Source organism: Cibotium barometz, chromosome 8 (assembly GCF_041138505.1).
Source record: "Cibotium barometz isolate CiBa-2024 chromosome 8, ASM4113850v1, whole genome shotgun sequence".
NCBI classification, from domain to species: domain Eukaryota; kingdom Viridiplantae; phylum Streptophyta; class Polypodiopsida; order Cyatheales; family Cibotiaceae; genus Cibotium; species Cibotium barometz.
In genome coordinates, this window is record NC_141053.1 from 25,335,135 (window position 1) to 25,352,336 (window position 17,202).

Below are 17,202 nucleotides of genomic sequence, written 5' to 3' on the forward strand. Positions count from 1 at the left end.
AGAGCCATGATAACTGTGAGGTGTTAAGATTCTAGAAATGGGATTGATCGTGGTGGTGAAGGACATAGATTAAGCATAAGATTAAGGTAGATTAAACCACACTAAGAACTCCATAACTAGAGAGAGAGAGAGATTGCACACTTAACACTATTCCCTTGTATTTCATATCACAATGAACCATACAATGATATAGGCCCTCTAGCCTTATCCCACTTTACACATCATCATCCATGTGGCAACTCCTTTTCCACTCTTTTGGTCAACTCTCACACACCATGCAATATTACATGTGGCATTCCTATCTCACCACAATATCTTGCACCTCTAGGGTGCTTTCCCACACAATACAATACCACGATTATATCTCTCAACACCCCCTCTTAATCGAGGTGTTCCATAACTCACCCATCATCCATCACCTATATCAATGTAGCATTGCACAAACGCAATCGCTATCTCTCAACACTCCTCCTAAATGATACATTGGAGTGTCCATCAACCAAACATGTGTGCCCGTGTCTACCATCTTAGACACCTAGTCCATTTTGAGCCGACTCGCTCACAGCAGAACCACTGAGTCCGATTTGAACATGGAAGTTCGGGTGGGAACCAACCCATGCGCATGCACCTCACACGTGCATCACTCATGCACACATCACGCAACAACCATTTCGAGCTTCTAGGTGAGCTCAGGCAGGGCAACCCTCATACCAATGGGTGAATACAAAAATTTCTCGTTTTGAGCACGCATGCTCGTGGACGATTGTCCATCATTATATTTGGGTGAAAAATAAAATTACAAACCCCTTGGTTGCAACTGGGCAGGGAACCCTCGATGTATGAACATATCTTTGAAGAGAGTTACAACCTTAGGATCCTTGTGTGAATGGACCTTTATTTTTATTTTTATTTTTTTGGAAAGTTGAATTATTTTCTCTCAAAAAATTAAAAAAGTGATGTTTATCACTTGCGTTGCAGGCTGCTGGCACACAGTTTTTTTTTTGTTTTTTAAATTTTCAGCGCCATGAAAAAATACAAGGAGGAAGAGAGCTTGAGCTCTTGCAAGCACACATACACACTCACAAAACCCTAATAGAGAACACACAAGGTGAGAGGCTGAAAATCTTCTTCTTCTTCCATCAATGCTCACACAATCTCAGCAATGTGCCTGTTTTTCCACTCAGCAACTCCATTTTGCTGCGGAGTGTATCTGCATGTAAACTGTCTCCGAGTACCATTCTTCTTCAAAAATTCAGAGAACTCATTGGAGAAGTACTCTCCCCCTCCATCTGACCTTAGGCACTTTACATATTTCCCTGTTTGCTTTTCAACCAAAACTCTGAAATTCTGAAAGTGAGTGAACACCTCACTCTTCTCCTTCATGAAATATACCCACACTTTCCTTGTGTGGTCATTAATGAAAGTCACATAATACCTGCAGCCTCCCATAAACATGGTCTTCGTAGGACCCCATACATCTGAATGCACAACATCTAGTGCATTTTTACTCACATATCTGTTGCGTGGAAATACATGCTTTGTTTGCTTTCCAAATTGGCATGCATCACATATTCTCTGCATACCTTCCACTTTAAACTTTGGCAAGCCTTGTCACAATTCCTTTAGTCTACATAGACTTCATTCTCTGCACATTCACATGTCCAATTCTTTTATGCCAAATGTCTGTGTCTGCAACAATTCCTGAACCATTTGCAAACATCGCAGCACTCATTTCAGGCATGTCTACATTCAACATAAACATTCTGCCCACTCTGTTGCCTTTTGCAACCAACCTGCACTTGTCTTTAAAGTCTTCAACATAACAACCATCAGGATTAAACCGAACTTGCAAACCTTGCTCAATCATCTGGCCAAACGAAACCAGATTCTTTGTTATGTTCGGAACATGAAGTACATCAGCAAGGTACTTCACTTTGCCATCTTGCATAGACAATGGCACATCTCCAACATGGGCAATTGGATGAGCAGTGTCATCCCCTGTTTCCACAAAACCTGGTCTTTCCGGGTTTTTCATCTCATTGAACCACTCCCCATGACTGTCATGTGGTTTGAAGCACCTAAATCCACATACCATACATCATCTTTTTGTGCTGCATCAACATTTTTAGACATGGCATTCACGACATGCTGCATAACAAACAACCTTTCATTATCCTCATTATTTCTACTTGAGGATGCATAGTTGTTTTGCTACACTTTTCCATTTTGCATGTCAGCCTGCATCTTATAACATTCTGACTGCACATGTCCAAGCTTACTACAATAATAGCATTCACGTGCATCTTTATACTACCTTTGCCAATTTCCACGGCCTCTTTGACTCCCCTTGCCTCTGAATTTGCCTCTTCCACTTGCGTGTTGTTGTTGTTGTTGTTATTGTTGTTGCTCTGAACTGTTTTTATTTTGTGGACTGTTGGTCTTCACCCAAGATCCTCTCTTCTATAATCAGCATAGACACCAAATCTGTAAAGTTGGGAATGTTTTCTCGAGTCTGAATAGACGTCTTGAATGCCTTGTATTGTGGCCCAAGACCACGTAGACAGACCTCCACCTTATCATCATCATCTACTGACACACCAATAGATGCAAGGGATTCCATAATACTCTTTATCTTTAATGCATAGTCATTCACAGACATGCTCTTTTTCTCCACAGTATGAAGTTCATTCTTCAACTATATCTTACGTGCCTTGGTATTTGTTTCATAAAGCTTTACCGAGGTGTCCCACGCCTCCTTGGGGGTCTTGGCATCCTGAATGTGCCCAATCATGGTATCCTGACTAATGGAGAGACCAATACATAACTTTCCTGGCTCCTTGGTTCTAGTCTTTAAACTCTTTCACATCTGCAGCCAGCAGCAGTCGGATTTATGTCCGGTATCTCTGGTGCCTCTTCATACTCACCTTCTATGTAGTCCCAATAGCCCTTTCCCATTAGGAAATTCGTCAACCTGAACCTCCAAGCATGGAAGTTATTCTTATCAAACTTCTCAGCCACAATCTGGGGTATCCCATCATTTGACATCTTGGTAAACACACAATTTTACTAGAAATAGCACTCTGGTTTATCCTGCACAAACTGTTGTATTTTCTGCAGCGGTACTGTAGTACTCTCAAATGTCACAACCACTGACTTCAATATGCATACATACACCCAATGGCAACTGTTGACCTCTTTGCACCATCCACAGGGTCTGCACAGTCAATCTGTCTTCCTGTAGTTCTTAAAACAGAGTTCTGCAGAGAATCGATGACTTACACCCACAGTGCTCGAAATCGCCTGCTTTCTGAAAAACGGAGGTCCAGACGCGTCCAAAATGCGTTTTTGACCCAAAAAAATTTATCCGATAGGTGTCTGATATAGTTGCCCTATAGCTTTACTCCCGCAAAGAAAGCTCCTCAATCAGAGATCATTTGCCGGTGCCTCCCGGGAGCTCTTGACAAGGGTGTAGTCACCAACACAAATAGGGAAGAGTAGTTGAAGCTCTTATCCTCGTACCGCTTCTTGTGGTTCACTTGCTTGCAGCTCAGCCCTTAACACGAGCTAGGCTCTGATACCATGTTAAGATTCTAGAAATGGGATTGATCATGGTGAAGGACATAGTTGGATTAAACCACACTAAGAGCTCCATAACTAGAGAGAGAGAGATTGCACACTCAACACTATTCCCTTGTATTTCATATCACAATGAACCATACAATGATATAGGCTCTCTAGCCTTATCCCACTTTACACATCATCATCCATGTGGTAACTCTTTTTCCACTCTTTTGGTCAACTCTCACACACCATGCAATATTACATGTGGCATTCCTATCTCACCACAATATCTTGCATCTCTAGGGTGCTTTCCCACACAATACAACACCACGATTATAGTCACCAACACAAATAGGGAAGAGTAGTTGAACCTCTTACCCTCGTACCGTTTCTTGTGGTTCTCTTGCTTGTAGCTCATCCCTTAACATGAACTAGGCTCTGATACCATGTTAAGATTCTAGAAATGGGATTGATCATGTGGTGAAGGACATAGATTAAGCATAAGATTAAGGTGGATTAAACCACACTAAGAACTCCATAACTAGAGAGAGAGAGATTGCACACTCAACACTATTCCCTTGTATTTCATATCACAATGAACCATACAATGATATAGGCTCTCTAGCCTTATCCCACTTTACACATCATCATCCATGTGGCAATTCCTTTTCCACTCTTTTGGTCAACTCTCACACACCATGCAATATTACATGTGGCATTCCTATCTCACTGAAATATCTTGCACCTCTAGGGTGCTTTCCCACACAATACAACACCACAATTATATCTCTCAACATGAGGCGTCACATCTCTTGAAGGTGCAGGTGTAGTGGGGTGTGGATGCTGTAGCACTAACTGGGGCTAACGGATGAGGGGTAAATGTAATGGCAAGTAAAGTGCCTAGCAAGGATAAAGCGCCTAGCAAGGAACTCTGTTGGGACCTAATGGTAAAGGGGTGCCTGCTGTATAGGCTGGGAGTATAGCCAAAGATGCCCTATACCTCCCTAGCAAACCGTCGTTGAGACTCGATGAGAGCCTCAACCTGTGGATCTATGGAACAAGAGGACGAGGACCCATTCCACATCTATACAAACAAAGAAAATATTTAAAAAATATTATGAAATGAAGATTTCTCGGCTCTTTAAGTCAATTAACCGCAGGAATCATCTCATTCTTCAAAACACAAAATATAAAGAAATATTAAGAAAGCATGTAAGCCAAATGATTCTCGGCACTATGCATTATGCAAGCCGTTACACAAGCCTTGCATAAAGCATTATGCATTAGGCCTTATGCATAAGCCCTTAAGCATGAGGCCTTATGTATAAAGCACTATGCATAAGGCCTTAAGCATGAGGCCTTAAGTAAAAAGCTATGCATGAGGCCTTATGCATAAAGCACTATGCATAAGGCCTTAAGCATGAGGCCTTATGCATAAAGCTACGCATGAGGCCTTAAAGCTCATCCCTTAATTGATTGGTGAAATGTTTCTTTCAAACACTGTGAATCTCAAGTACTTGACGGTGAGAAATATTTCTTTCGAGCACTCATGAATTGAGCTCAATTATTTCTCAATTCACTGCTCACATAAACGAGTTTGTGCACTTTCTAACTTCTAGATATCGTGGCACAAAAATCACCCAAGCTTGTTTCTCTCAAAAGGTATCCACTTATCAAATGTGCAAAGCACAAAAGTTTCAATTATCACCCTTCATCTCTTTTGTCGATTCAATCACTCTTTATAGATATCGTGGCAGCGTTCTCGTCGATTCGTGTCTCTATTATTGAATGGGAAATGCGCTTCAGCACACAACTTCACATCGCACAGTCTACACTGTGCGATGCCAGATTGGCGTTCTTGGCTCTATCAGTGCTACAGAAACATTTTCAGCTTGGCCCTATGAGTGCTACAGAAACATTTTGGCGTTCTTGGCACTATCAGTGCTACGCTAGCTTTCAAGAAAACTCAAAATGAAGGCATGGTGGCAGTGGTTCAACATGTCTACATGGCTTCACGCATTCATCTTCCTCCTCAAATGGCAAAAACCAAGTTTCCTTGTAATTATAAGTATTTTGTTACTAATGTGGTTCTATTTAAATCATTTGTTATACCCTTGTTATTCACTTCTTCTTTTTGGTGTTTTTGTATATGCAGACATATTCCCATCAACTTATATAGAGGAGCAACCATTGAAGAGAATAACAGGGACCTTCATTGCTTTCCATTCCACCATAGGTGAGGTTTTATTTTGCAGCAAGAACCCTAGGAGGCTTCTTGGCACAATAGCCTATATTCTTTTTCACACACTCTTACATAGTTCCCTCTAGGACTAAAGACTATGGATGACTTTAAAAGCTTCCATTTAATCCCTCATTAGACAATATAGAGTGGCCAATACCAAACAAATGGAGTGTAGATGCCTTCAAACAAAAGATGATTAGTGATATCCAATCCTCTTTAAAATTTACAAAGCCCTCTCAATCAGTAGGTCTTAGTTGGTATGCTCCCATTCATCTTTTTGTGCACGTGTTTTGTAAGCTTTTGCCCCCACAAACCACTCCAATAATGTTCACTTGCAAGAAATTTCAATCTAAGCAGATGAATGGTTTATTTGGAAATGCATGGGATATGGTGAAAGGGGTGTGTAAGGGAGATGCATATTCTTGCAAAGTTGTGATTTCAATTATCACACTTCGATACTTGAAAGCACACTCAAATTTATACATCTGATTGCACTAAGAGCGATGGATGAAGAAAAAGGGGGAGTGGATACCATTGCAGTCATGTTAGGGTGTTGATTCACCCATACAACTACCAGTCAAAGTACCCAATGGCACCATTGACCTTGTCAACGCTAGCAAAGAATGGAACTTATCAAACATTCGAGAACACCTAATAATCATGGGATTTGAGGAAGTACAAGATACAAGCTTCAAGATAGAAGATCGAAAGGTTTTAGCTTTTTCCTTATTGATTTTTGAGTTGATTTTTCTTAACCATCCATGCTCTGGTGATATTTGTTCATATGTGTTTGTGTATATTGGGAGACGTATGGAGAAGTCTTTCATGGTTTGTGATTCTTGGAGGGGCATGGGTGTGGAATTGCAATTAGGAGTGTAATTGGGTAATGTCAATGTAATTGTTTTTCATTCTAATCCAACTTTTTCCTTTTTGGTCGATAATGTAATGAATGGCATGGACTATTTGGATCAAGCTTGAATGATCACAATATATTCAATTTGGATAAGTTTGTATAAAATTATTATTTGGATACATATGATTAAATATATTACTTGGATTAAGTATTTTAATTAAAATGACTATGTTTAATAAAGTACTTTGGGCGGTCGGCCCTTTTTTGATAAGTGTGAAATTGTCAATTTCAAACCCTAATTTTTTCTATAAATAGGGAACCTCCCTCATTTTTTTTCATTTGTAACACTAGTAATCACAGGCACTTTTCTAACATATATTCCCTATAGCTTGGCTTCCACTCTCATGTTACGATCCTGATGGATCGTTCCATGGTGTATGAGAATGTTCTTGGATTCCTAGAGCTATTTCACATTTTCTCTCACACCATTGACTTTGAAGCAATTATCCTCCTTGCCGAACATGGCTACAAGGAGACCTTGGAGTACATGGAAACATACATAAAGCCCTTTTCTATGATTATCCCCAATAGTAACACTCTCTGGGTCCCTTGCAAGATTCTACGCTACATCAACAAAACCAATGCAAACTATACTAAGCAATTGCATAGGTACTGACAAGGCATACAAGAAGATGGGCACTTTAAGGTGCTCTCCACTCAAGAAAGGGTTGCCCTTGGTAAGGGAAAACTTGGCACCAATGTTTTGTCATGGATCTCAACATTCATTCTCATGTTGAATGAACAAGAGTCCGATAATGAGGTTGAGGTTAGTGATGTTGCCTTGGCTGATTTAGTTAAGAGAAAGGAGGTAGATCCAAAGCCCAAGCTCCTTGATCAAGTGGTGGAGCAAGCTCTGGCCTTGGTTCTTCTTCAACAACATGAAGAGGTAGAAAAGATAAAGGTACCACCTCACGGGCTAGTGGAGAAGTGTCAACAACAATAGCAGTTGTGGATGCATCCACCTGCAAAGAATGAGTTTGATCAAATAGGGGAAGCACCAGATATGCCCGAGTTAACATTAGTTCCATAGTGGTAGATGGAGATTAGTTTCTCTTCTTGTTGTGCAAGACTTAGAAAAAATGTTTAAAGTAAACCAAGATGAGTGCTTGTCTCTCCTTGCTATCGGTCTAGATTAACCACTTTTGACAATAGATCCTCTTAATACATGACGGAGAAACTTGTACCAATTGATGGTACGATATTAGAGAGTGTGCAATTTGTTCAAGGGAAAATACAAGAAGATGAGCAAGGTCAGGTGTCTGAGGAGAGGAATTTAAAGAAGTAAGCTAGCTTGCCCCAAGTCAGCTTGGTGCATTTGACTCCTCAACAATTAGAGGAGCACAAGGTGTCATTTAACATTGAGTAGCCAGATGTGATAGCATCTAATGCACTACACTCAGTAAGCTAATAATCCCTAGTTGTTTACTCCTATTCATGGCATGATTGATTACTAAAATGTGGTTTGTATCCAACATGTCATGGAGTTGGATGCCTGGGCACATAGTAAGGGTGGCACAAGGGATCCCTTTGGAACTAACTTAGCATTGGCCCATTACATGGGCCATATTCCAACTAAATACATTGTGGTTGTCCAGAATGCTTTTAGCCCTATAGGAGGATTCCAACTTTTTGCTCTCAAGGCCTTATCTAAAGTGTTGTGCTTGTCTAGCACTCCAAGAATGCACCCATTGCCAAAATTGTAAGAGAGAGAGAGATGCTAAGTGTATTGTAGATTCCATCATGTCAGACACTCTTCCCCTCAACAAGAGAAGGTGCAACGCTTGAAAAGAAGCAATCAAAAGACTAAAAAATTGGGATGTAAATTGTAATGCTTATCATGTAATCCCTTGTTTTGGTAAAAAAAATAACCTTTTTTGAAGTATCTACGTTGGGGCCAATTTTAATTTTTGTAGTTGAATTTTACATGAAGTGAATTTTGTAACAGTGCAGTTGATTATGAATTTGTAGTTGGATGGAGTGAGTTCAATTTTGTAGTTGAGTTTGTACTAATGAACTAAATCTTTGTAATTGTTTTTGAAATCGATTCCAAAAAATTAAATAATTTTAAACATTACTTTTGAGCGTGTATAGGCCTTCCAAGCCCTCCCCCAGGCCTCGGGGGGCTGCATGGGCCCAAAACGCCCTAGGCCAGCACGAGGCAACCTGGGGCAAACAAGCAAGGCTCTTGTAGCCCCCTCAGAGACCTTGGGGAGCAAGTTTGTCTGGCCCCAGGTTGCCCCGTGCTAGCTTGGGGCCCTTTGGGCTAGCCCCCCTGAAGCTTGGGGAGCAAGTTTGTCTGGCCCCAGGTTGTCCCATGCTAGCTTGGGGCCCCTTGGGATAGGCCCCCTGGAGAGGGCTTGGAAGGCCGGTACAGGATATTAAATATTGTTTTGGATTCTTTAGAAAAAAAATCTAGTTTTTTTTGAAAAGTTTTGTTACAAATTCATAATTCAATTTTGCAATTAAAATGAACAAAAAAATTATAAATCTATAAACTCTCTAGAAGAATTTACAAAAAATTGCACTTATGTGTTTTATAACTTGCTATATGAGAGACATGGTTCAATTGAGTTCAATTTTGCACCTAGTAATTAATAAAATATATCTCAAAATGTGTCCCAAAATAAACAACCATGACTATACAAGCTTAAAATGACACAAGATAAAAAAACTTGAGCCTTCTATCGATAAAGATAAGTTCTTACACAGCAGCAGCACTGGTTACAAGTCTTGACAACGCAAAAGTCTAGCTAGTTTAAGTTCCTTCATCATTATCGTATCCCTCTTGGCATGGATAGCACAGAGGTTTTCATCCTAAAAAAGGGTCATCAAAAATGCTTCTGCAACTTCTTGTAAAGCTCCCAATGTAAGGATTTGCACACAATAGTCTTGAGAGTAACTATATCGGATTTCTTTTACAATATGTGTGAAAGGTGCCTTGGAAATAAGGAGATCCATAGATTTTTAAAATATGCGTATCTCTTGGAGTGCTTTGACTCCATATTTCCTCCTCCTCCTTGGTGCACATGGAGGCACATTTGGGTTCTGAGGCCTTGGAGGAAGAGGAGCCTTCTTCCAGTCGTGTCTGTTGGGCGACCATGGCGAGGTTGTGGTGGAGGTTCTACTACATGCATCTCTAGTGGTGCTTGTAAATATAAAATACTAGCCATGCTCTCCTCACTTGTAGAGCCTCCTTGTCCTCTGCTTGCTACTTGGACTTCCTCTCGTGTTGGAAGGAGACCCATATTGGGAGGGAGTTCTTCCCACACGTTGCCCTCGTGGAGGTGGAACATTTTATCCTTCACATGGTGGAGGAACCTCCTGCTACTCGTGCTCGTCTCACTGTTGACAATTCTGTGCTATCGAGATCACGAGGCTACTTTCTAGTACTACTAGTAGCATTGTAAGATTCCTCTCTCCAGCTTTTGAGGTGTAAAAGTTTAAGAATCTCCCCTTCTCATCTTGTAATTATTCCCCTCTTGGAAATAAAAGAAAGATTATGTTTTACCCTGTTTTGGCTTAGAGAGAGAAAATGTCTAGAGAGAGATAATCCAAAATTGAGATATTTTTTGATATGAAAATCCTCCTAGTGTCTAGTACTACTAGTAGCATTGTAAGATTCCTCCCTCTAGCTTTTGAGGTGTAAAGGTTTAAGAACCTCCCCTTCTGATCTTGTAATTATTCCCCTCTTGGACATAAAAGAAAGATTATGTTTTACCCTGTTTTGGCTTAGAGAGAGAAAATGTCTAGAGAGAGATAATCCAAAATTGAGATATTTTTTGATATGAAAATCCTCCTAGTGTCTAGTACTACTAGTAGCATTGTAAGATTCCTCCCTCTAGCTTTTGAGGTGTAAAGGTTTAAGAACCTCCCCTTCTGATCTTGTAATTATTCCCCTCTTGGAAATAAAAGAAAGATTATGTTTTACCCTGTTTTGGCTTAGAGAGAGAAAATGTCTAGAGAGAGATAATCAAAAATTGAGATATTTTTTGATATAAAAATCCTCCTAGTATCTAAAATGGTTTTCCCTGAAACAGAAATTCAAAAAGGACTTTCCAATTTGCATTTGCAATTAATTGAAAAAGAGTATAAAGGACCTTAGACTAAGGGTCTAGATTTTAAGAAATTTTTGGATTATGGTCCAATTAAGATTCCTATATGGGCCAATTAGATCAATCCAAGTGTGGGGAGGAGATAAATCTAATTTATAAAAGAAAAACCCCCAAAAATGAGTAAATGCTCACATAAGATGAAGAGTTGACTAAGGACAAGGTTTATTAGTAAAAAACTATGAGTACTACTAAAAAAATAAGATATTTTGGATATAATGATTCAATTTTGACACCTTGGTAAGGACAAGGGAGCTCTTCAAGGAGGTGCCTATTGCACATGTGTGGTGGAGTTTTAAACTAAAAAATATTGTGATATTTTATCTCTCCTCTCTCCTAGAACAAAACAAATCAAAAGGGAGCAAACTAGGTCCAAATCTTGTCCAAATTCACCCAAACTGAACCTAGAAAATTTTAGAAAATAGTTGGACTTGGTTAGAGGCCTCTCTCACCTATAAATATATCCTTAGCCCTTTGTAAAAAAATATGAGAACTATACCATGCCAGTATTATACTCAAATAATGATAATTTCTATTATCCTCTTAAAATCCTCTAAAAATTGAAGAGATTGGAGCTTCTCTCTCTCTTCAATCTTCCTTGGAGATTTCATCAACATACCAAACCAATTGATTGGTTGGGGGCCTCTACTGTGATCAAAGAATCAAGTAATTTAGGAGGTAAAGTGTGGATTATTGTCTTCTTTTTCTTAAATCTCCAAATGTTTCTCTTCTCAACCCCTCTCAAGCTTGAGAAGCAATAATTTGAATGGATTTTGAATACTATTGAAGTTCTTTAATGTATTGTAATGGAGAAACACATAAATTTCCATTTATGCTTAATTTATAATGGTTTTTAAGCATTTCTCTCTCTCCCCCAAAGAATGGTCATTCCTATGACCTATTCTCAATTCGAATGAAGCTTCTCATCATGAAGCATTTCTCTAATCTAAAAGTAATTTCTATGCTTGTCTAATTGGAGGCCAAAATAATGTCTTTTTAATACTTTTATGCTATTTAATTTATGGTAAAATTAAGAATCAATCCATAATTGGATAATGATCGAATTAGTGGTTATTATAATCACATGAATAATACTAAACTTTATTCTTTCAAATTTATTGAGAATTATCAGTAATAGCAATGGAGCTATGGTAAAATTTCTGAAAAATAAATCATTTTTATTTATTCTATGAAAAGAGGACTTCCTACCATATTTTAGGATTAATCATTCTAGATTAATTGAGTGATTCTCATTATAATCATGAAAAATTAATTTTTAGCTTTATACATAAATAGTAATATACGAAAAAGAGAAATTTTTAGTAATCCATTTTTATGTTAAAAGATTAATCCCCATGACAATAGAAATCCATGTATTTCAATGAACCAAGAGAAAAATTGTGATGCTAAAATAATGTATATTTTATTTAAAAAATTAAAGAAAGATTCTAGTTAAATTTATCTTTTTGTATAGATAAGCTTAAATGATGAAAGAGAAATTCCCACCATATTGGAATTCAAATATTTAAATGAGGAAAGTGTAATTCCTAGTGTAAAGGAATTAATGGAGATTTTTATTTAAATTTTAAGAGAATATTTAATTAAATTTATCTTTTTACTTAGATAAGTTTAAGTGGTAAAAGAGAAATTCCTATGACATTTGGAATTCCATCATTTAGATGGGAAAAGAGAAATTCCTAGCATATTGGAATTAATGAGTATTGTATATAGATTCAAAGATGAATTTTAGATAAATTTATTTTATCTATGAGAAATATTTAAATGTTAAAAAAGGAATTCGTATAAAATTTAGATTTCCAACATTCAGATGGGAAAAGAGAAATTCCTAGCATATTGAATTAATGGGTATTTTATTTTAGATGAAATTACTTTATGAGAAATATTTGATGATAAAAGAGGAATACCCATGACATTGGAATGCAATTAATTAAATGCAAAAAGAGGAATTCCCATGGTATTTGAGATCCAAGAAATTAAATGAGAAGAAGAGAAATTTTTGGTATAATTTAATTTATGATTATTTATCAAAAGTGAAAATATGGGTAGAATTGATTTTTATAAATCCCATGAATTCTTTTATTCAAAAGAGGAATATTGAATATAATTCATTTGAGAAATTTTGAATGAATATGGAAATAGTCGTTGAGAAAAAGAACCTTTAATTAGGCCAAGCAATTGGCAGAAATTTAGAAAAAGTTCCACTATCAGGATCAACCTAGAAAAAGCTATTAAATGGGAATACCATGTGAATGGATGAGATAAGGTGAAAATAGGATGTGATAGGATGTATATGGGATGTGATAATATATAAACGGGATGCGATAAGATAAGAATGGATGTGATAATAGGTGTATGGGATGTGATAGGATGTGATAAGATGTGAAGGAGGAAGAATGAATGTGGAAGAATGGATGTGGGTGTGTATGTGGAGGAATGAATGTGGATGTGTATTTGGAAGAATGAATGTGGAAGAATGGATGTGGGTGTGTATGTGGAGGAATGAATGTGGATGTGTATTTGGAAGAATGAATGTGGATGAGTATGAGAGGAAGAACGGATGTGAATGTGTATGTGTATAGGAATGAATGTGGATGTGTATGTAGAAGAATGGATGTGGATGTGTATGTGGAAGAATGAATGTGGATGTGTATAGGAATGAATGTGGATGTGTATGAGGAAGAATGGATGTGGATGTGTATGAGGAAGAATGAATGCGGATGTGTATGTGGAAGAATGGATGTGGATGTGTATGTGAAAGGATGTGATGTCGCTGTGAGTGAATAAATGAGAAGTGATGTGATGTGAATCGAGATAAGAATGAAAGAGATGAGATGTGAAATGAATGAGATGAGATGTGATGTAAATTGAGATAGATGTGAAATAATGAGGTGTGATGGGATGTGAATATGGGTTGATGCGAGTGGACAAGATGTAAATGAGGAAACATGTGATGAGATGGAAAATGATGTGATTGGATGAGAATGGGTATACATATGAATTGGATATGGATTAAAAAATGTGGACGGATGTGGAACAATGATGTGATTGGATGAGAATGGGTATACATATGAATTGGATATGGATTAAATAATGTGGACGGATGTGGAACAATGTGAAAGATGAGAGTTCATTATAGGAACTGTATTTATGACCTGTTTTTAAATGACTGTTTTATGTCAAAAATGCTGGGGAAGCATTTTGACCATCTTGTGAACGAGGTCGTGGAGACCTAGTTGATAAAGTTGCAACAGCTGGCCGAGAGTCAACAGAGGACGTCTTACGTAGCAAGGTCGGCCGAGGTCTTGACTAGCCTCGGTTTGATTTGGGAAAAAAGCATTCCTATGATCCAAGTGCAAGTATCTTCCTTGATCTGACCAAGTTACTCACAGATTTGATCGGATCAAATTGGTCAATAATGACCATGACTACGTTAGAGTACAAATGTCTTGGAGGACTCGCCCGTGGTTTCTGGGCGAGGGATGTTTTTTCGGGTTCAATTTTTGAAGAACCGAGAGATTAGTCTCTTGTCCGGATATCCGTGGGCGAGGCCTTGAGTGAGGGATCCTGCCCCGCGCCGTAAGGAGAGCTACTTTCGCTCCTAGCACCCCCGAATCCATTGTGTGGAGGGGATAGGGATCTTTCAGCTGGTATCAGAGCAAATTGGCTAAAGTGGATCAACTGAAAAGCCAAAAACGTCAAAAATTTGTGAAGTAACAGTAAAAAGTTATAATTATGTGATAAAATTCATACAAATTGATATTCAGAATGAAGATTCATAAAATTGAAAGTGGGTCTTCAGATGATGAATTTGAATGTGGTTGATTTGATTTTAAGGTTCTAGTTGAGAATTGGTGAGTTGATTTTGATTTTGATTGAGATGATTCCTAAATTTTGGTTGAAAAGCAATCCGTTGAACAAAGCCACAATGAGGTTGAATGGGATGAGTCCCTATGATGATGTTCGTAACTAGAATGATGATAAGGACTTTAGCAAATCACTACCAAATTAGTGGATTGTGCACAGATCGCTACTGTTAACACTGGACCTAGTGGATCCAGTTAAGGGATGACGAATTAAAAACCTACATAACTGAAATTTCCATGGAGGAATGTTCAGATAGAATTTTCAGTCTGATGGACCATTATTGTGTTAAGAATATGAATGATATGCTCTGAATGAATCTGATAATGAGTTCTATATAAGGGATCATTATCCCATGAATCTATGGAGAGCTGACCAATCTAAAGAACCCCAGAATCAGTTGGATCTAAAGTCGGATTTGAATTGTAAATAAAAGGACTTAACAAGAATTTTCATATTGATAGGATCATGGATCGAGGTCGTCGTGGTAGGAATGATAACCCCCAACTCGATGAGGAAGAGCTCGACTTGGATGTTCCTAAAACTCTTCATAGATTGCAGCCTAGAACTTTCAAGGGTGAAGGGGAAAACTTGGTCGAGACTGTGGAGAAGTGGATCGAAGCAATGGAAGAGTACTTCGATGTCAGTGGGTACAATGAGAAGAGCAAAATGGCTCTTGCAAGGTTGAAGATAGTAGAAACAGCCAGAGTAGCATGGAGAAACCACTGCAAGACAAATCGTGTGGATCGAAACACTCAGACATGGAATGATCTCAAAATTTACCTAAGGAAGAGATTCTGTCCTCCCGGCTTTTTGGAAATAAAGATGAACGAATTCTTAGAGTTAACCTAGGGGAGCAGAACTATTGAAGTATATCACCAAGTGTTCGCTCTCCTCCTCAAATACTCGCCACCGCTGGATGAAGAACAACTGATAGCCAGGTTCATTTTGGGACTAAAACGAACCTTTGAATATCCTAGTGAAGAATGCCAAGCCGGTTTCCATGGCCGAAGCAGTGCGGATGGCGAAGGATTTTGCCAAGGCCTTTGATGTCAAGATCCCGCCGAAGCCAGTAGCCCCATCACCTTTCAAATGGTTTTTAGCAGAGGTGATTCCAACCTTCCACCATCTAAGAGATATAAAGGTCAAGCCTAAGATAAGGAAAGTTCCAGAATGGAAGAAATATCTTTTTCTTGGAACTCAATCCCTTGGAATTCAACTTGAGAAGTTCCACCCTTGAACAAGGGCGTGAAATGCTATAACTGTCAAGGATTTAGACATTACAGTATGGATTGCCCAACACCTTTTGGAACAAGGTTTTCAGGGCAGGAAAATCAGCCTTCAGGGATCAAGATTCGAGACTCCAGCTCCTTCCTTCCAAAGTAATCAGGTTTCTTTCTGCCAAAATCAAAGAAATACCAGAGGTAGACCGTCTAACCAACCCACAATTTTAATCCAAAGTAATGCAAGACCTTCGCCTCAGAATAGGGGTAGTCAAGGAGTGATGTTTCCAAATCGATCGTCCACTTTCAAGGCAGTAACGCTAAAGGTGATTGAAGAAGAAGAAGAAGATGAAAGAGATCATACTCCACCTACGAGATGAGGACATTTCGTGTTTTTTAAGTGGGGTAGGATGTAAGATTCCCGCCTCAAAATAGGGGAAGTCAAGGAGAGATATTCCCAAATCGGCCATCCATTTTCAAGGTAGTAACACTGGAGGTGATTGAAGAAGAAGAAGAAGATGAAAGAGATCATACTCCACCTACGGGATGAGGACATCTCGTGTTTTCTAAGTGGGGTAGGATGTACGATTCCTTCCTCCATCTTTTGAGGTGTACAGGTGTAAGAACCTCCCCTTCTGATCTTGTAATTATTCCCCTCTTTAAAATAAAAAAAGATTCTATTTTACCCTGTTTTGGCTTAGACAGAGAAAATGTCTAGAGAGAGGTAATCCAAAATTGAGATATTTTTCTATATAAAAATTCTCCTAGTGTCTAAAATGGTTTCCCCTGAAACAGAAATTCAAAAAGGACTTTCTAATTTGCATTTGCAATTAATTGAAAAGGAGTATAAAGGACCTTAGCCTAAGGGTCTAGATTTTAAGAAATTTTTGGATTATGGTCCAATTAAGGTTCCTATGGATCAATCCAAGTGTGGGGAGGAGATAAATCTAATTTATAAAAGAAAAACCCCCAAAATATGAGTAAATGCTCACATAAGATGAAGAGTTGACTAAGGACAAGGTTTATTAGTAAAAAACTATGAGTACTACTAAAAAAATGAGATATTTTGGGTATAATGATTCAATTTTGACACCTTGGCAAGGAGAAGGGAGCTCTTCAAGGAGGTGCCTATTTCACATGTGTGGTGGAGTTTTAAACTAAAAAATATTGTGATATTGTATCTCTCCTCTCTCCTAGAACAAAACAAATCAAAAGGGAGCAAACTAGGTCCAAATCTTGTCCAAATTCACCCAAACTGAACCTAGAAAATTT